Source organism: Tamandua tetradactyla, chromosome 4, assembly GCF_023851605.1.
Source record: "Tamandua tetradactyla isolate mTamTet1 chromosome 4, mTamTet1.pri, whole genome shotgun sequence".
Taxonomy (NCBI): Eukaryota; Metazoa; Chordata; class Mammalia; order Pilosa; family Myrmecophagidae; genus Tamandua; species Tamandua tetradactyla.
This window is the reverse complement of record NC_135330.1, coordinates 198,264,831-198,286,124: the sequence shown is the minus strand read 5'-3', so window position 1 is coordinate 198,286,124 and position 21,294 is coordinate 198,264,831. Positions and strand designations below refer to the sequence as shown.

Here is a 21,294-nt window from a genome sequence, read left to right as displayed (position 1 = left end):
ATCATATAATGGAATACTGTTCACCAATAAAAAGGACAAACTATTGCTACACACAACAACATGGATGAACCTCAAATGCATTATGTTAAGTAAAAGAAGCCAGAAAAGCCATAGTGTGGGTACTGTATGAAACCATTTACATGAAACTTTAAAGAGTGCACACTACTCTCTGGTGAGGGAAAGAAGATCACAGTTGCCTGGGGCCTGTGGGTGGGAGGGCAGGAGGAGGAAGAAGGGATTACCAAGGGACAGGTATATTCATTCTCTTGATTGTGATTATGGTTTCACAGGTACACGTTTTGTCAAATCCTATCGAATTGTGTACTTTAAATCTATGCAGTTTATTCTGGGTCAATTATACCTCAATAGGGCTGTAAAAATGAAAAAAGTTAGTAAAATAAAAAATAAAAATAATAAACCTCTTGTGCAAGTTGCCCCCTGCTCCGGGATGCCCTGCCAAGGGGGCGGCTGGGGTCTGCCGTGGCAGTTAATGCTGAGATTAACCAATGGGAAGGCACGCCTTCTCTAACTCAGCCACCCAGAGGCATTTTTTCTGTGTAAGTGTAATTTGTTTCCCAACAGATGATGTCTTTTTCTAATTCACAGAAAGGGCTTGTTTGTCTACAGCAGCCTTGTTGAAACTACATGAATAATTGACATAATCATAATTTATTAATTTAACTTTTACTTGAAGATGAGGGAAAGAGCCTAGCGAGATTAAAGGAATTGCTGAACCTTAAGATAAATGTATTTGTGCACGTGATCAATCAGTCCACAAAAGACTCCTTGAAGTTAACAGAAAATATAAAAAACTTGAATCAGTTAGGTTTCTGTTTTTACAAAGTCCGTGTATCAACTTTAAATATTACCTGTAACTCCTTGTTTTAAAAGTTAAAGAAATGAGTGCATTTCCACCTTCCCCCACGTCCGCTCTCCCATACTTTCAGATGTTGTTCTTACATTGTCATGCTGACTTTGTCAGAGGGAAGACCTAGCTAACTGAATTTTTATAATTATGGAACTCTGCAAGGGTATTTGCCTGGATCCTGTATTTTAATGAATTTGGCAGTCACCACCAGCCCTTGTATCATGCTTTCTCCATCCCTGAGTTAGTTTTTCACTTTTATCTTCCTCTTCATAATCTTTTTATCAAATTGTCTTCCTCAGGGAGGTACCTAAATTTGTCTGCCTGTTGTCTTTATCCTTGCAGGATAACCTGATTAGGCATATGCTTTTCGGGGGTCTCGTTTTATTTCCCTAAGATCATTGTAAGCAAACTTTCATGTGTTCTGGCATTGAGAGTTCTGATTGTTCTCTTTTGTGTTCTCTGCTGTTTTCATCAAGATGCCTACGTAATTCATTCTTTATAGGGAAGAGCAGGGCATTGCTTGTGTCAGATTCTCTGGAGCACAGTGTGGCCAATTAAGCAACGAATTTAAGTTGTCTTTTATTTCAGAGTTGTTTTCTACTGCTACTTGAATACTCTGTGCCCTTGTGGTTGTTCTCTTCTACAGGAATGCCCATTTTATACCTCTTAGATTTTTCTTTTCCTTCCATAGCGATCCTCCTGGCCATATCATTTCTGTATCTTTGTTCCTTGCCACTTATTGGATTCCTTAAGCCTGTCTACTAAGTTCCTGCCGTGTTTTCTAACTTATACTTCCGTTTTGTGCCTTCAAATGTAATTTTCACATCTGCAACATTGCTAAGTTTCTCTTCTATTTCACTCTTAGGTCTTGCCAGCTGACAATTTGTCTATGTGACTTTTTGTCTGTTATGTGACTTTAGAACATCCTGTTTTAATAAGTGTATTTTTTTTAGCTTGAAACATTTTAAAGAAAAGATCACATTGTCTGTAATTTCTCTGAAACTATGGAGAACTATCATTCTGAATTTTTTTGACTTTCTTAGGGTTATTTATTTTGTGACATTTTTGCTTGTGCTTTCCTCCTGCCTTTTCCCCAGATTTCTCTTTGGAGAATGCCCTGGTTCCTTTGTGACTACTGCTTCTCTGTGAATATGGCCTGCTGTTAGCAAAGGAAAGATGTGAGCCTCGGCTGAGGGGAAGGGAAGCAGGTGATCTCCGTGTCTTGTCCTGAACACTCTCCCACCAGATCCCTTACTTCCTCTGCCCTGAGGCAGGGCTCTTCCTTTCCGCGGCTTGGCCCACCTTTTCCGTCAAGTGCCAGCTGGTGACTATGGTCGGCTCTGCAGGCTAGAAGGTCCTGCACCACTGCTCAAACCTGTGGCCGCAGCCTGCGCAGCCACAGACAACACACAAAGGAGTAAGCATTGCTGTGTGCCGACAAAACTTTATTTATGGACTCTGAAATTAGCATTTCATACAGTTTTCTTGTGTTGTGAACTATTAGTCTTCGCTTGGTATTTTCTAACTGTTTAAAATGGTATGAAACGTTCTTGCAGCAGGCCGTACAGGAACAGGCCAGGGGCGGGGCTGGGCCCAGGGCTGGACACGGCCCTGCTCCGAGAGGGCAGTTTGACATTCAGCGAAGCTCAAGACACCATCAGACCGTTGGTTATTCCCCTCTGTCCTTCAAGGAAATGACTGATACCTCGGCCTCACTTCCTCTGCTTCCACAGAGGGAGCTGCATGCGGGGACACTCCTGTTTCTCCCAGGACCGCCGGCCTCTCCTGCTGCCCATCTCCTCATCAAGGAGCCTCTGGGGAGACCTCCCCCTGCGTGGGTTCTCAGGAGAGCTGTACCCCGTTCAGAGTCTGAGGTTTGTGCCAGCCGCCTGGGTCCTCCTTTGGGCAAAGCTTCATGCTATAACTGGCCTCTGCGCTTCCTGTTGGGTGAGCAAGGGTCACTCCTCTTGTCTTATTGGAGAGGGGGTTTTTCCTTTCTTCTTCCTGTTTTCTATCATGCCATTGGGCTTTAAGAGACTCAAGCAGAGTAAAATGCCTTCACTTAGATCTCTTTGAATAGAAGTCAGTCTTTGGGAGAGGCGAAATGTGTCTTTTTTTCCGACTAGCCCAGGGCCCAGTCCATCTTATACACAGCCCCTCTTAGTTATTTCCCCACATCTGTCTGTCTGTACTGTGGCCACCCTAGGACCCCTCTGATCTGGTCTTGCTGCCCTTAATTCATTTTCCACTCTGCAGCCAGAATGAGCTCTCGTGACACAAATCAGAGCAGGCTGCCTGCCTGCCACCCACCTTCAGCAGGAGTTCTTTGTTTTAGGACAAGGTACAGTGACAGGCATTATGAGGTATTAAATGAATGATCGGAGCTGAGAAAGATCATTGAATTGTAACATCCCCTTTGGCAGTTTACTAAATCTCTCTTCGTCTTAGTTTTTCTTTCTATAAATACTGCTTATGAACACAACAAAAATATGATAGTGACTACATGTGTTAGTTCAGGTATGCTAAGAAGGAGGCACCAAGATGGCATTAGATTGTAGAAGAGTTATTGAAGGGGGAGTAAAGAAAGGTGGGGGAGCCTCCAGACCTTAATGCCAGTCGGACCTTCTGGAAGAGGGAGGGAAGGAGTGTTCTTCCAGAGGCAGTGGAGTTCCAGGAAGGGTTTGGTCAGTCCTGGTGCCAAGGCCACCCCTAGGAAGTATTTTGCCTCCCACCGGAAAGGGCCTGATGGGTAGCCAGCCTGCAGGAAGAGAGAGGCCTCAGCTATGGAAGGGCAGCTCCAGGGGTAGACGCTCCCTGGGCTGTGCATTTTCATGGCCACCATAGGTAAAACCCCTTGGCTTGTTAGGAGATAAGGACTTAATTGAGCCCAAGGCAGGGACAAAACCTCTATTGGTTATTCAAGGATGTCTGCTTTGCTTGTACTTTTAATTTTCTCCTTCGTGCTTTGTTCCTTTCACTCTCTTTACTACTCATTAGCACCTTCCTGGAGAGGTTGGCAGGAACAGAGAGGCAAGAAGAATTCAGGCCATTCTTTTCTTCTGTAGAGCCAACAGGACAAAACTTCCTTCTTTAATTTGTTCATTTTTACTTTCAATTTTTTAAAGAATGCTTTTTTAAAAAATGGTAGCATGGGGCAAAGTATTTACACATCTTATTGTCTAAAGATGATGTCAATGACATTTTGTAGATAATAGTTTTAGAAGAAAGTATTAATACCATAGTATTTTCTCCTATACTTTATCTCTTCTTGGTATTTCCTTAAACTATTGACTTTTCTGTGACTTTCAAATTTGAAATGAAGAGGTTGCTCCCAAAACAGCCAAAATTGGCAGTGTTTCCACTGTACATAGAAGAAAACATGTTCTTAAAATTCTTTTTTTCTTAGGGCACTTTAGTTTCATTCATAAAGTTAATTGGGCTGGGGCCAGACTGCGGAGCAAACCATCCAACTTCTGACATTCTCTGTGGCTGTATGTCCAGAACTTAGTAACGAAAGTCTTTTCTATTGGCGTATATTCAGGGCCTCTGGCATGAGGTATTTATTAATTTATTTTTACTCCAAACAACTCTTATAAAGAAAATGAAGCATTAAATGAAATATGTCATTGTAAACTTGTATAATCTTGAAAGCTGGCAGCATTAGTCTTTAAACAACAGGCCGTGGCAGGCATGACTGCAGCCGCCCAGCCCAGGGGTGCCACCAGCAGCTGCTGCAGGCACCGCCAGACCAAACCCTGGACTTTGCTCCATGGCTCCTGTACACTGCCTAACAGCCAGGACCGTGCACGGTTCCTGAAGGACTGAACCTGGTGGTGATAGGACAGCCTCTTTCCTGTAGCTACGACAACATGAGGCAATATTTTAAAGTCAGGTGTGAATGTGAGTTGAGTCGTTGAATAGAAAGAGAGTCTCCTGTAGATGCCCCCCCCCCCAAGTGGTCCATTTTCTCACTTATTCAGAAGGCAGAGGTTAGTATGTTACGGCCTCGTGCTAGGTGCCGTGGCTGAGAGATGGTGCCTGGCATTCATTTCATTTTACCATCCCAAGAGGTTGCCATTACTTTTCCCAGCTTACGTGGATGGAGACTAAGTGTCAGATGCGTGACAGATGTGCGCTGTACTCCCATGCCTAGTAAGAGGTGGATTCAGGAGTCAAACCCCATGTGTCTCCCTCCACAAACCAAGTCTTTCCAAGCAGTATAGTGCTTTAAAAGAAATAGGTATGTGTTCAATTGCCCGGTACTCACAATTTGCTTGAGAAGGGAAGCACGTTTAAGATATTACTGGATAATAACTTGAGGCAGTGTAATAATTTGAGAGTAGATTTAAGTGAAACTATAGCTTGAGGACCATAAGAGTTCAGAAGAGATAGACAGCGTCTGAAGACTGGAGTTGTATTGATCAGGAGGAGGTACAAGCAGCCTCATTGCTGCAGAAGTGGCAGCACCAGAGAAAAGGCATGAGGGGCTCACACTAAAAATACATGAGAATTTTCCTCCCCTTCTTTCCCTGAGAAAGAAATGGAAATGTTCTCATGTAGACTGTGGTGGTGAGTACATAACTATGGAAACCACTGATTATGTACTTAGAATGGATTGTATGGTGTGTGAATAAACCTGTTTTAAAAATATGCAGAAAGGTATAAGTGCTGGAGAAAAATGTATCTATTCATTGTTGGTAGGGAAATAGAATCGTGCAGCCCCTTTGGAGGGCAGTGTGGTGGTTCCCCATGAGGCTAGGGGTGGGGTTGCCACAGGATCCTGAACCCTGTTATTATGTATGTACTTGGAAGAACTGAAAGCAGGGACAGGAATGGACATTTGCACATGGTATTTCTGGTGGCAATATTCATGATTCACAACAGATGGAGGTGGCCTAAGGGTACCTCAACTGATAAACGGAATGGCGAAGCATGGTGTATACACACTAGAGAACACTGAGCAGCTGCAGGAAGGAATGAAGTTGTGAGACATGCAGCTAGGTAAATGAACCTTGAGAACACGGTGCTGAGTGAAGTAAACCAGAAACAAAAGGACAAATATTGCAAGACCTTTTTAATATGCACTAACTGTAATGAGTAAACTCTGAGACTGAATTTGAGAGTCTAGGTTATCAGGGAATAGAACATGGGCAGAGATTAGGCAATTGATGATTAAAGAGTTTACAATGTTCAATAAGGCACATCATAAAGGTTCTTAGATTGTACGCTTTTACAGCAGTCACATCTATTCCTGAGTTTTAACTATTATTTATAAATTCTGAGTTGCTGAGCTGTTTGTGTGTAACCTGGTAGTTTCCTGGAACTTTGGGTATCTGAGACTCAGAGTTCAATTTCTGCAGCTCTGGAAGTCAGCATTACTCCATACAGCAACTGTTAAAGAAGCTAAAAAAGAGATCAGACTTCAATTAGAGATAGGAACGAAACAGACTTGGTTAGGACTAAAGTAAATCAGAATACAGGGTAAAGGATGAAACTGACTGTATTATAAAACTTCAACTTCTGTGTGAGAACAAAGGAACAGATGTTTATTTGGTACAAAACTTATATTTTCTCTAGCACACTATCTAATTTAACCTGAATGGTCAGTTTATTTAAATAAAAAAAATAGGAATATGGAATATTGAATTGGAAATGAGATCTTGTTATCCTGTACAGGTTAATGTAATGCCCTGATATATCCCAGATATATATGCAGAAAATAAAACAGCATTTGTGAAGTCCCCTTAAGTGACTAGGGGAAAATGTGGAAATATTAAATTTCCCCAACTGGGGAATTCCTGATAGTCTCTCAAGCATTAGGGACTCCCAATGTAATAAGCCAAGCCCTTGATCGGAGGGCTTGCCCTCATGAAGCTTATTCCTGCAAAAGAGAAGCTAATCCTACTAATAATTATGCTTAAGAGTCACACCCAGAGAACCTCCTTTGTTGTTCAGATGTGGCCTCTCTCTCTCTAAGCCAACTCTGCAAATAAACTCACTACCCTTTCTTATACATGGACATGACTCCAAGGAGTGTAAATCTCCCTGGCAACATGAGACATGACTACCAGACGTGAGCCTGGCCCTGGCATTCTGGTATTGAGAAAGCCTTCCTGACCAAAATTGGAAAAAGAAATAAAGTTTCAGTGACTCAGACATTTCAAATAGAGTCAAGAGTTCATTCTGGAGGTTATTCTTATGTATTATATAGATAAGTCTCTTCAGTTTTTACAGTAATAGATAGCTAAAAGGAAAGACCTAAAATTGTTGAGCTGAATCCAGTAGCCTTGATTCTTTATTTTTTTTTTTTTATTTTATTATTTTTGTTTGTTTGTTTGTTTGTTTATTTGTTTGTTTTTTACATGGGCTGGGGCCGGGGATCGAACCGGGGTCCTCTGGCACGGCAGGCAAGCATTCTTGCCCGCTGAGCCACCGCGGCCTGCCCCAGTAGCCTTGATTCTTGATGATAATTGTATAACTATATAGTTTTTATGGTGTAACTGTGTGACTGTGAAAACCTTGTGACTGACATTCCTTTTATCCAGTGTATAGGCAGATGAGTAAAAAAATAAAGACAAAAGTAAGTAAATAAATAATAGGGAGATAAGGAGTATGAGATGTTTGGGATGTTCTTTTTCTTTTTCTTTTTTGGGGGGATGTAATAAAAATATTCTAAAATGATTGCAGTGATGTATGCACAACTACATGATGATACTGTGAGCCATTAATTCTATACTTTGGATGGATTATATAGTGTGTGAATATATCTCAATAAAATTGCATTAAAAATATATTAGAGGATGTCATCAACATGGCAATATAAGAAATCCCCTGAAAAAACCTCCCCAGAGATTCAGCAAATACAAGGACAAATCCCAATTGCTTAGAACTCTGGAGGACAGTGGAGCCTGAAAGAGAATTCCACAAGTGCTGACTCAAAGAAAAAGAAAACTATAAGGTAGGAAACTTCCTCCTGGACTGCCAGTCCCCTTCCCTCCCCCTCACTCAGTCTCGTGCAGCTTAGGAGGTACTCAGAGGCAGTGGCCTGGGTCCATCCAGCTTGCACAGGGCACTCATGCTGCCTCTCCAGGCGCAGGGACCCAAGTCCACAGAGCACAGACTGCTGAGAGCTGCCTATAAAAGGATGCTTAGTGAAGCAGGGAGGGAGTGGACAAGACCACGGTAGAAAGACTGTTAAGAAGTGCTGTACCCTCACTCAACCCAGTTTCTATTAGGCAGACCACCTAAATGCAAAACAGACTTTTCTTGAGTGGCCACCTTCTTGGTTGAGCCCATCTAGTTCCCTGGGGCAGGATATCCTAACAGGGAAGAAACCATAGGATGATAAGCTTCACAGAGAGAGAGAAAGAAAAGGGGGGCATTGAAACTGAACTGCTGTTAAGGCAGGAGGGTCCCAGACCGAAAAGTGTAAGGAGAATGGGGCACTGAGTGAAGGAGAAAATTTGAACAAATCGTAGGAACTGGGGAGAAAATTCTGCACAAAACAAACAGAACAGATCAAAATTCCTGGGGAAAGAACAGAGGAAAGGAAGCTTTCTCCTAGACCTGAAACATTACACAAAAAATGCAGCCTTAAATACTGTACCACATATCCAGAGCAAGAATCAGAGGAAGAAGAGCTGAGAAAACATGTTAAACATGGGCTACTCGAAAGGCCTAGGATAAGTTGGATCAAGCATCAAAGCAAAGCCTTGACACAAAGGGATTCAGTAGTAAAACCCTAAACAAGAGGGATAACCTGACCTTCAGAGTTAACTCATAAGGATGATCAGATGTCTGGACATCAGAATAAAAAAATGGAACACCAAACTTACCATGCCAAGAAACAGGAAGATACAGCTTAATCAAGGGAAGAAATGTAAACTTCAGGAAAATAAGGAGTTTGAAACAACTAATTAAAGAAGTTCAAACAAATCTTCTAATTCAATTCAAAGAAACAATTGAATATATACAAAAAGAGGTATATAAAAGGTTGTTAAGAACACTATGTGTGAGCATAAAGAAGATCTAAAAGTACAAAGAGAAACATACCAGAACTTATGGGAATGAAAGGCACAATAGAAGAAATTAAAAACACTCCAAAGGTATATAACTGCAGACTTGAACAGGCAGAAGAAAGAAACAGCAAACTAGAAGATGGGACAATTGAAATCATATAGTTAGAAGAGCAAATAGAGAAAAGAATAGAAAAAATTGAGCAGCGTCTCCGGGAGCTGAGTGCTGGTACGAAGTGCACAGACATTGGCATCACAGATGTCCCAGAAGATGAGGAGGCAGAAGGGACAGAAACAATATTTGAAGAAATAATGGCCAAAATTTCCCAATTCTTGTGAAAGACATAAATATGTATATCCAAGAAATGCAACATACTCCAAACAGAATAAATTCTCATAGACCTACTCCAAGACATATTCTGATCAAAATGTCAAATGCCAACGATAGAGAATTCTGAAAGCAGCAGGAGAAAAGTGACTTGTCACATACACGTGATCCTCAGTAAGACTAAGTTCTGATTTCTCATCAGAAGCCATACAGGTAAAAAGGCAGTGGTATGATGTATTTAAGGTACTGAAAGAGAAAAACTGCCAGTCCCCAATTTTTTATTCACCAAAACTGGATATTAGGGGGATTTTAAAATATTCACAGATAAACAGAAACTGAGAGAGTTTGTCAACAAAAGACTTACCTTACAAGAATTACTAAAGGGAGTTCTGCAGGTTGAAAGGGAAAGAAAGACAGGAAGAGTGGCTTGGAATAGAATGAAGAAATAAAGATTGTCAGTAAGGGTAACTAAAAGGGTAAATGCAAAATCCAGTAGTACTATATCCTCAATATACAACTCTTTGTTTTAATTCCTTTAAGAGTCAGAATACAATTGAATGAGAAAAAGACATATTTCCTGATAATGGATATGAATGGAATATTGAAATATTACTCAGCCATAAAAGGAATGAAGTCCTGAGGCGTGTGACAACATGAATGAACCTTAAGGAAATTAGGCGGAGTGAAATATGCCGGGCACAAAGTTTGTATGATCTCACTGATATGAACTAACTAGAATAAGCAAACTCATAGAGTTAGAATCTCAAATTTAGGTTACCGGTGGATAGATCGATGTAGAAAATGAGGAGTTGATGCTTAATTTGTACAGAATTTCTATTAGGTTCATTGTAAAGGGTTGGAAATGGATGGTGGTGAAGGTAGCACATTTTTGTGAACTCATTAACATCACTGAATTATACAGTCATTGTGGTTAAAGGGGGAAACTTCGTGCTGCATGTATTACCAGAATAAGAATTAAGCGATAGAATCTAGGACTCCATAACACAGGAACCTTGTTGTAGACCATGGACCTATTGTTAGTAGTACAAATCTAAGAACATCCTTTCATGAATTATAACAAATGCATTTCATTAATATAAGGTGTTAATAATAGGGTGGTATATGGGGAAAAATAGAGCTAATGTAAACCATGGGCAATAGTTAGTACTACTTTAATAATTTTTCATCAATTGTAACAAAGGTAACTACTGTTAAAAAAAAATGCAATTACAATAGTGCTGTCATCAGTTGTAACATATGTTCCACACCAAGGCAAGGTGACAAGTCACTTTCCTCAGAGAGGAAAAGCCTTCTCTGGCTACTTCTCCTCAGTCTTTTTCTTCAGCCTCATAAATATGGTCGTGCTCCAGGCTTGTGCCTTTGGCTCGCTTAGTATAATCCTGTTTCCCTGAACAAACTCATCCCCTTCCAGGCTGGAGCTTCCACTGAGATTCCACAGGCGTTCAGCCCACATCACTCTCCGCGCTTCTGTCAAGCCCCGACTGGACGTGCCACTAACTTCGCGTCAAGCTCAGTGTGTCCAGAAGTAGAGCTTCTCCTCAGACACTGGCCACGTCCCCGGTGCCCACCTGGATCAACCCCGGTCTCCAGCCACAGGGTTGCCCAGGCCCAAACAGGAAAGGCTCCCCCTCTCCCTCCAGGCCACTGCCTCCCCAGGGCCTTCCCCTGGGCTGCCCGGACGCTAGTCCTCCACTCGCTCCCTTTCTGTCCCACCCTGTGCTTTCCTTCCAGACGCGCCCTTAGAAAACCTGCCTTTTCAGGATCCTGCCTTTTCAGGATCCTCACTCCTCCCGGGGGCCACTCCCAGCTCCTTTGCAGAGTGTGCGGCCTCCTGTATTAGCCAGCCTTGCCCTGTCTTTCTAGCCCCACCTCTTTGCGCTCTTCCCCATCACTGACACGACTGCAGTACCTAAGAACTTGTCTTTTCCAAGCACCCCCACTCTTTTCTGCCCTTTCCACTAGCTCTTTCTCCCACGGAGCTTATTCTTTACGAGCCATCTGAAATGTCCTCGCTGTCACCCTCCCCTGGTCCCTCCTCTCTGCAACGATTATGCCCTGCGTGCATGCCACCGTCCGGGGCTGCCTTCTGCTCCAGACTGCACTCAGCAGGCATAGAGTGGACGGCTTGGTTTCTCTTCAACCAGCCAGACTTACAACAGCACCTGTGAATTCCTTCACTGCCACCTTTAAGGTATTCTTGAGGGCTGATGGCACTTATTATCCACACCTGTAAACTTTACTGTAATCACTTCTGCACGGGGTTGCTTTTCTAGTTGTTTTGTGTATATATGTCTTATCTCTCCCTTTAGATGATAAAATCATGGGGTCTTTTACTAACCCACACAATTATCGAAGGGAGGATCAGTTGTGCTATAAAACTAGATGGCAGGGGCCAAGACATGGAAAGTGCCTCTCCTTGGGCCTGCGATAGTTTTACTTGGTTAGAAAATCCGTATTTAAACCATGGAAGCAAATACTCTTTATGACTATTAAAGAATTCCGAGTTAAGTGAGGAGGAAAATGTTTGATTTGTGCTTATTAATTCGCATGCCTATTCTGCATTGTGTTCTGACCTTTTGTCTCTTACCCTGAACATCTCATAGCACAGTGTTTGTGATTATTATCTGATAAATGTCTGTGTAAGTTCAGTGATTACTTTTGAATTCGTCTGACAATATCTAATGAAAATTCATATGATCTATATTTATGCTGTTACACTGATGCTTCTGGAAAAGTAGTGACATCTTCCAGTGGAAGGGATAAGGAGCTGATATTTGGGGTTCATCAGAGTCAGGGGAGAGCCAAATCAAATTTCCAAGCCGGAACCGGACACTCTAAGCAGAGGCTGAGAGCAGGGGTAGCAGGGTAACCCGCCTTGCTTGTTGTCCTTAGGAATAGGCAAGGAGACCAGGAGAGCATCTGGAAGCTTCCATCCCCACGTGGCCACATGAGTTCCTGGCAGAATCTGCCCTAGTGGAAAGATTGGCCAAAATTCGCAAGAGAATGTAGCTGTATGAAAGAAGGAACTCTTTCTGCCCTTCGGGGTTTTTTGCAGTTCTGGTGAACTACTACTCCAAATATTTACCCAGATGCAAAATTATGTGGATCATTGTTTTAGAATCAACTATTTTAATTAAACTGGATCCAGGAAAATTCTGTAAGCAGTTTTGTTATTAAGAAACTTCATTTTCATTTGATACATTCCTCTCTTCCTTTATTTATTCTTATCTGGAACTTGATCCAAATCCTATGTAAAACATACAGAGAGAGAGAAAGCAAGTGGCCTCTTTCTATAAACTAATCAAGGAGGAAATGAAGCCACTCAAATGTGGTCTGTGCCATCTGCGGTCTGAGATACGTAGCAAAAGACAGTTGTGCCTTTTCTTTAAATGTTGACTATGAAATACAAAATCCTGTTATTAGCACCAGATGGCAAGAATGCTTATTGAAATGCCACGGCTTATTAAATAAATACCATTGCTTTAGACTCACTGAACTGGTAAAGACTATTTTTTGTATTAAGTATATAAAATTATGTATTACTTCCTATTTCTATTCAAATATGTAAATACTTATATACATAGACCAACATTTAACTTTAGAAATAGAAGACTGAAAAGTCATGGGCTAAATTGAAATATGTTTTAAGTCTGCAAAAGTAGAATGGCATTTGAGTCTTATGTTTAAAAATTATTGAGATTTTTATATAGTGCTAAAAATAAGCATTACTTTATGTTTCTCAGGTATAAAGGGTGTTACAACTAGCCTTTTCTCCATCTAATAAGTCCAGGAAAGGATAGCTTTGTCAATTAACCAGGAACGACTATATCGAATTTTTTTCAGGAGAAATAAGGGTTGGAAAATTCCCTGCAAGGCCATGCTTCTGATATTCTGAATTCAATTTAAAAATCACTAATGATGATTTAGTATGGTGAATAAGGAACATCACATTTTCATTTAATTCTTCATCAACTGAAACTTTGGTTGAGTCTTTTCTAAGCAGGGCTTCTTAAAAATGACTCGGAAAATGCAGATTACAATGCTTTTAAGTATTTCATTTTCCTTTTTGTTTTCACTTATAATCTGCACATAATCTGTGAGGGAGCTAACATAAGGGGTATTTAGGAAAAAAATACTGAGAGATGTATTTACTTACAGCGAAGTCAACCTTAAATTCTCCACAGCAAAGACTGTGAATGACCCTGAAGCTCCTTGCGCTTGTCCAAGGAAATGGACTTGCTGAGAGTCTTTGTGAATGAACCTCATGTCCCCATTGCTGCTGAGACCTTCTTCTGTGCATGCTTAAGTCAAGGTTGCCACTTAGTATAAGTTATTGAGTTTGAAACCAGCAGGTGTACTTAGGACAAAGTAAAAAGCAAATAGTACAGTGGCTTACATGTTTATCTGAGTCTGTTTACTTTGGGACTTTATTTGCTGCTTTTGGTTTTAAAGGTTTTCTAAGAGGGCATTTGGGAACAATGGGGTCCTCGGTGTTTCAGGAGCAGCAGGTGTGGAAACAGCTTTCCAGTTTCACCTGGACAAAGTGGTTAGTGTGTTTATTGACTTGATTGACCATCAGTTGTCCCAAGGGACCTACCGCCCCCCTTTCCAAGCCAATTAAAAATATATGTATCTGGATGGGCTCATGGTTACTTAGTGTAGGTTTGTCATTTTAATCTGGTAAATTTATCTAGGGAGGTAAAGGATACATGACTCGGTGAACTTGTTCTTAAAAGCAATTGCATTCTAAATCCAACAATATCATAAAACAAATTCATAAATGGCGTCCTTTGACGGTCTGTGTGAACAGATATTTGTGATTACTGTGAATTTAGAGAGATTACATCATTTAACAACTTCTGGGGGAATCTCACCAAATGAAGTGAGTGACTCTTAAGTGGACTTCAAAGGGAATTTCTTTAGTTCATCCCTGAGAGGCTTCTAACAATTCTAGAGTTCCTGAGTCTCCAGGTTGGATGACTTACCTGCCCCCAGCCACTTGACAGAGGGAGAGAGTTTGAAGCACTGGGTGCAGTGCTAGAAGTGTGTATATCTGTATATCCAGTAAGCACTCAGTAAGTATCCGTTGAATGAAAGAGCCAGAAAAATAACCCATCATCTAGCTGTACCGGCACCAGAGAGTAGCTGCCGCTGTCTTCCTTCTGCTCCAAAGTGCACACCCTTCTTCACACTTCCAGAACTGACTGTAGCTTCATGCTGACACGGTGAGTGTGAATAATTGTTGCAAAAGTAGTAGCCATTCCTTTATTATTTGCACTTTGGATATTCCTTTGCCACCACATTTTGGATGTTAGAGATATTCTGTTAATGTGTTGTATTGCTGGAGTCTAAAGAGTTTCCACCCAATTACTTGGATTTCCAAACAGAGGATTTTAAGGGGGAGGCAGCAGGAGAGTAAGCATAGGGTTGCAATAGGATGTTTGCATTTAGTAATTTTTAATGAAATTTATTGTTTGGGCCCCGACTGAGTTCGTGCAGGACATGAGCTGGGACTACTGCGAGACTGGAGAACATGCCAGGCACAGAAGTTAATTGGGACTTATGAACAGGAGAGGTTCTCTGGGAGTGGCTGTTCCAGACGTTTATTGCTTTATAAGAACAGGAGTCCAGGGAAGGGTAATGCTTGATTCTAGAACAAAGGTATTCCATACAGCATGAGGACATCGAGTCTCTAGGATCATCATTAAAGGGGCCTGTGACCTGACGTTTTACTAAGATTAGTGCTTATGACAAGATAGAATCAGTGCTGGTTTTACATCCGTGGTTGCATTCTTCTCCTTCCAGGGAGATTGTTTACTACCTTGACCTTTATCCTTGGCTAAAGCAGGTTTGTTACAGGCCCTGGACCGCCCAGCTGTTATGTTAAAATATTGCTGAATGTCCCAATAAAGCATAGGTTCTCCGTCACGACCATGAGTGCTTTAGAACCAGGATGCTGTAAGCAGTGATGGCACACATTGATTACTGGCCTCATCCATGTTTCTGAGAAGTGACTGTGTGTGCACCTCTGCTTCTGACATTCCATGCAATCTTGAAAAGGTTATATGCATTAGGGGTTCATTTTCAAATATTTCCAACAGCTTTGTACCTTATTAATGTTTTTCATTTTCAATAACACTATAAATTTAACTTTTGTTGATTTAATTTCTTTTTTCTCATCTTATACTTCATATCATGTAAGTTCACGTTAAATTTTCACATTTCCCATATATGTTTATATATTTATATACTATATATTTATATAGTGTTTATATACTATCTTTATAACTAAATCATTCTTGATCATAGTTTTGTCGGATACAATCCCTATTTCACCTGGGTTGCAGTAATTTATTTTGGACTCAGGTAACTGGACGTTTGGGTCTCGTGTCAAGGATTATTTATTATTATTCCTAATGTATGCATCGCTTTGTTTGCACTTAATCGCAAGTTGTGGTTGAGGAAGCCCCATTTATTATGTTTTGTTTTCTTTCATGCCCTCAGGTTGAAATTTCTCTGCAGCAACTGCTCTTAGCTCATACGTGAGAAGTTTTAAACAAGCAGCTGCACCTGAAGAATTCTACTGTTTCTCTACACTGTATGATTACCAAAACTTATTATTTTTACATTCAGAAAATAATGCTTAATGTTCCATTATGTTTAGGTCACAAATCTTATTTTACAGTCTAATTTTATTCTACTTATTATTCCAGGTCAAATGGTCACTCAATAAATTTGCTTCTCCACTCCGTTGGCGAGACTGACGTTCTGGCCAGTATGGGCTCCGGACCCGGGGTTCACTCCTCTGAGAGCCTTGGGGTGTTGCTCGGGAGCTGTGGAGAGTGCTCTCTGTGTGATTTGCCTCAAGTTGGTGCCCTTTACTGTGGGGATGACCCTGGGCCAAGTGGACCTTTCATTGTCACCCACCAGTTCTTCTGGGGTGTTCCCCTGGGCAGCTGTGAGCAGAGGACAGAACAGAGCAGGTGGCAGAAGAGAGGGTAGGGCCAGCAGAGCAGGGGCACCAGGACAGAACCTACCCTGGGCAAACACTTGACCTCTTTCGTCCCTGTCTCCCATACAGTGTAATTATCTGATGCTTTGAAAAAGCTAGTAAAATGTAGGCCTGTGATTCTCAGAGTTCCCTTTGGAGTAATCAAGAAAAATAATATTTTCTGCTTGTTCTGTGCCACACGTCATGCTGAGCAGGTGATGTGAATTCGTGTGCTCCTCAGTGCAGCTCATTTTACTGGGAAAAGGTGAGGCCTAGGAAAGTTTGATAACTTTCAGTGGTCCTGCGGTAGTGACTTGTCTTCCTGATTGCTGAACACACAATCTTAACCCTAATGTTTTTTTTTTCCACAATCACACCATCACATTGTAAAAGTTATATTGTTTTACAGTCGTCTTCAAGAATCAAGGTTACTGAACACAGTTCAAGTTTCAGGTACTTCCCTCCAGCCACTCCAGTATACCATAAACTAAAAAGGATATCTATATACTGTGCAAGAATAACTTCCAGGATAACCTCTTGACTCTGTTTGAAATCTCTCAGCCACTGAATCTTTATTTTTTCTCATTTCTCTCTTCCTCCTTTTGGTCAAGAAGCTTTTTCTCAGTCCCCTGATGCTGGTCCTGACTCATCCCAGGAGTTCTGCCCCACACTGCCAGGGAGATTTACTCCCCTGGGAGTCATGTCCCATATTGGGGGGGAGGGCAGTGAGTCCACCTTCTGAACTGGCTTGGAGAGAGAGAGGCCACGTCTGATCAACAAGAGGTTCTCTGGGGGTGACCAATTAAACCTCTCTCCCTTTGGTCTCACACAGAAGCTGAAGTTTTAAAATATGGACGATATCATCCTTTCCTCTGTTTTCTGATCTACCCGGTCATATCCAGATCAACTTCATTCATTATGCTAGGTGAAGTCTAATCCCTTTTTCAGCTTTTTAGACAGTTCTTGTATGAGGTACTGCTGACTTTCACAGCTTCAGAGTTCTAACTCTGAGTGTCAGGTGTCACAAACATACTCAAAGCTTCTGGGAGTTACCAGGTTGTAAACAAGCAGCCCAGTCTCAGAATCTAGAAATGACTGTTACAACTCCTGAATAGATGTGACTACTGTATAGGCTTACAATCTAGGACCCTGTACAGTAGGCGCCAGCCTGAGACCCCATGCTCTCAACTCCAGTTCACTGAGTTTTTATATTATAGTTAGTCCACAGGAGTGAGGCATGATAGTATTTGTCTTTTTGTTTCTGATATTTCACTCAACATACAGTCTTTAATGTTCATACACCTAGTTGCATGCCTCATAACTTCATTCCTTCTTGCAGCTGTTGAGTAGTCTGTTATATGTATATACCACAGCTCCCTTTTCATTCCTCAGTTGTTGTACCCTTAGGCCACCTCCATCCGTTCTGAGTCGGGAATACTGCTGCCATAAACACTAGTCGTACAAATGTCCGTTCATGTCCCCACACTCAGTTCCTCCAGGTATATGCCTAGCAAGGGGGTTGCAGGATCCTAAGGCAGCCCCACCCCTAGCCTCCTGTGGAACCCCAAACTGCCCTCCAAGGGGCTGCACCTCTCAGCTTCCCTACCAGCTGTGAGTAGATACATCTCTTTGTCCACATTTTCTCTAGCATTTGTTTCTCTCCATTCATTTTTAAACAGTTTTATTTGTACATTATACAATCCAACCTAAGTAAATAGATATACCTTTGCCACCATAATCTATATGCAGACATTTCCTTTTCTTCCAAAAATCCATACCCCACCCCCATGCCCTCTGCCTGTTGACATTTAGTTTTGAGGAAATGCTTTTGTTACATTCAATAGAAGCATATTACAATGTTACTGTTGACTGTAGACTCTAGCTTGCATTGATTGTACTTTTTCCTGTATACCATCCATTTTCAACATCTTACAATGTTAACATTCATTTGTTCTCCCTCATGCAAAATTGTTTTTTTCATTTGTACATTTAATCACTATCATTGTACACTTTAGGCATTCCTAAATTAAACCATCTCAGTCTTTGTCATCTATTTTTCCTGGTTTCATACGTGCCTCCATCCCTTCTCTCCCTCAAGCATACTCACATTCAACGTCAGTTAGTATACTTATATTATTATGCTATAATCAAGTGGTATTGTCTATCCATTTCTGGATTTTTACAATCAGTCCTGTTGCACAGTCTGAATTTGTTAAGCACTCTATGCCTAATCTCTACTGTAGCTCTATCTCCTGGTAACCTGTGTGCTTAACTTCAACTCTCAAAGTTCACTCATTAATGTTAGTTGATATTAGTAAGACCATACAGTATTTATGCTTTTGCTTCCAGCTAATTTCACTCAGCATAATCTTCTCAGGGTTCAACCATGTTGTTACATACTCCATGACTTTGTTCTGTCTTAGAGCTGCATAAGATTCCATTGTATGTATATACCATAGCTTGTTTTGCTACTCATCCATTGATGAAAATTTGGACTATTTCCATTTCTTGGCAATTTGCAAATAATGCTGCTATAAACATCAGTGTGCAAATGTCCATTTGTGTCCTTGCCTCAGCTCTTCTGAATATATACCTAGTAATAGGATTGCTGGATCATATGGCAATTCTATACTTAGCTTCCTGAGGAACCGTTAAACTGCCTTCCAGAGTGACTGTACCATTTTACATTCTCACCAACAGTGGATAAGTTTGCCTCTTTCTCCACATCCTCCCCAGCACTTGTCATTTTCTGTTTTTTTCATAATGGCCATTCTATTGGGTGTCAGATGATATCTCATTGTGGTTTTTATTTGCATTTCCTTAATAGCCAGTGAAGTTGAGCATGTTTTCATGTGCCTTTTAGCCATTTGTATTTCCTTTTCTGAGAAGTGTCTGTTCATGTCTTTTACCCAATTTTTAATTGGGTTGTTTGTCTTCTTATTGTTGAGTTGAAGAATCTCTTTATATTTTCTGCGTACTAAGCCTTTATCTGATAGGTGGTTTCCACATTTCATCTCCCAGTGTGTAGACTGCCTTTTTACTTTCCTGGCAAAGTTCTTTGATGCACAAAGTGTTTAATTTTGAGGCGTTCCCATTTATCTATTTCTTTTTTCAGTGTTTGTGCTTTGGGTGTAAGGGCTAGGAAACTGCCTCCTATTACAAGATTTATAAGATACTTCCCTACATTTTTTTCAAAAAATTTTATGGTCTTAGCCCTAATGTCTAGGTATTTCATCCAGTTTGAGTTAATATTTGTATAGGGTGTGAGATATTCTTTTGCATATGGATATCAAGTTCTACAAACACCATTATTAAATGCCCTAGGTGGGTTGGCCTTATCAAAGATCAATGTCCACAGATGAGAGAGGGCCTATTTCTGAGCACTCAGTTCAATTCCATTGGTCAGTATATCTGTCTTTATGCCAGTACCATGCTGGATTTTATTTTTTTGAGGGGTGGTGGTGCATGGTCCATAAATCGAACCCTGGTGTCCCACATGGCAGGTGAGCATTCTACCACTGAAACGCCCGTGGTCCCTTTACCATGCTGTTTTGACTACTATAGCTTCATAATATGCTTTAAAGTCAGATAGTGTGAGACCTCCCACTTGATTTTTCTTTCTCAAAATATGCTTAGCTGTTCAGGGCACCTGCCTTTTCAAATAAATTTGGTTATTGGTTTTTCTATTTCTGCAAAATAAGTTGTCAGTATTTTAATTGGTATTGCATTGATTCTATAAATCAATTTGGGTAGAATTGATGTCTTAACTATGTTTAGTCTTCCAATCCATGAACACGGTATGCCCTTCCATTTATTTAGGTCTTCCATGATTTCTTTTAGCAATTTCTTGTGGTTTTCTGTGTATAGGTCTTTTGTAACATTAGCTAAATTTATTCCTAAATATTTTATTCTTTTGGTTGCTATTGTAATGGGATTTTTTTTCTTGATATCCTCCTCAGATTGCTCATCACTAGTATATATAAGCACTACTGATTTTGGGGCATTGATCTTGTACCCTGCCACTTTGCTGTACTCATTTATTAGCTGTAGTAGCTTTGCTGTAGATTTTTCAGGATTTTCAACATATAGTATCATATCATCTGTAAAACAGTGAGAGTGTTATTTCTTCCTTTCCAATTTGATGCCTTTTATTTCTTTTTCTTGTCTGATTGCTCTGGCTAGAATGTCCTGTACAATGAATAGCAGTAGTGACAGTGAGCATCCTTGTCTTCTTCCTGAACTTAGAGGGAAAGCTTTCAATCTTTCCACATTGAGAATAATGTTAGCTGTGGGGTTCTCGTGTATTCTCTTTATCATATAGAGGAAGTTCCCTTCTATTCCTGTCCTTTGAAATGTTTTCATCAAGGAAGGATTTTGAATTTTTTCAAATGCCTTTTCTGCATCATTTGAGATAGATGATCATGTGGTTTTCCTGCTTTGATTTTTGATATGGTGTATTACATTAACTGATTTTCTTATATTTAAGCAGCCTTGCATACCTGGAATAAATATGACTTAGTCATGGTGTGTAATTCTTTTAACGTGCTGCTGGATTCAATTTGTAAGTATTTTGTTGAAGATTTTGGCATCTATATTCATTAAAGAGATTGGTTTGCAATTTTCTTTTCTTTTAATATCTTTGTGTGACTTTGGTATTAGGGTGACGTTGGCTTCATAGAATGAGTTAAGCTGCTTTCCTTCTTGTTCAATTTTTTGAAGAGTTTGAGCAGGATTGGTACAACTTCTTTCTTGAACATTTGGTAGAATTTACACGTGAAGCCATCTGTTCCTGGACTTCTCTTTTTGGGGAGCTTCTTAGTGACTGATTCAGTTTCTTTACTTATGATTGGTTCGTTGAGGTCGTCTATTTCTTCCTAAGTCAATGTTGGTTGGTTAATGCCTTTCTGGGAAGTTGCCCATTTCATCTATGTTGTCTAGTTTATGAGCATATTGTTGCTCATAGTATCCTCTCATTACCGCCTTTATTTCTACAGGATTAGTGATTATGTCTCCTCTTCCATTTCTAATTTTATTTATTTGCATCCTCTCTTTTTTTTTTTGTCAATCTAGC

At 40.6% G+C, this 21,294-nt stretch overlaps 1 long non-coding RNA gene across 2 annotated transcripts in view; it reads left to right on the top strand.

Moving 5' to 3' along the window:
* Positions 1-2,478: 2,478 nt before the first annotated feature.
* The window catches only part of LOC143679651 (uncharacterized), a 90,163-nt gene continuing 71,347 nt past the window's right edge, over positions 2,479-21,294 (top strand). For both annotated transcript variants that reach the window (XR_013173889.1, XR_013173890.1), the window contains exon 1: positions 2,479-2,742. This is a non-coding gene — a long non-coding RNA (uncharacterized LOC143679651). The remainder of the gene's footprint in view (positions 2,743-21,294) is intronic.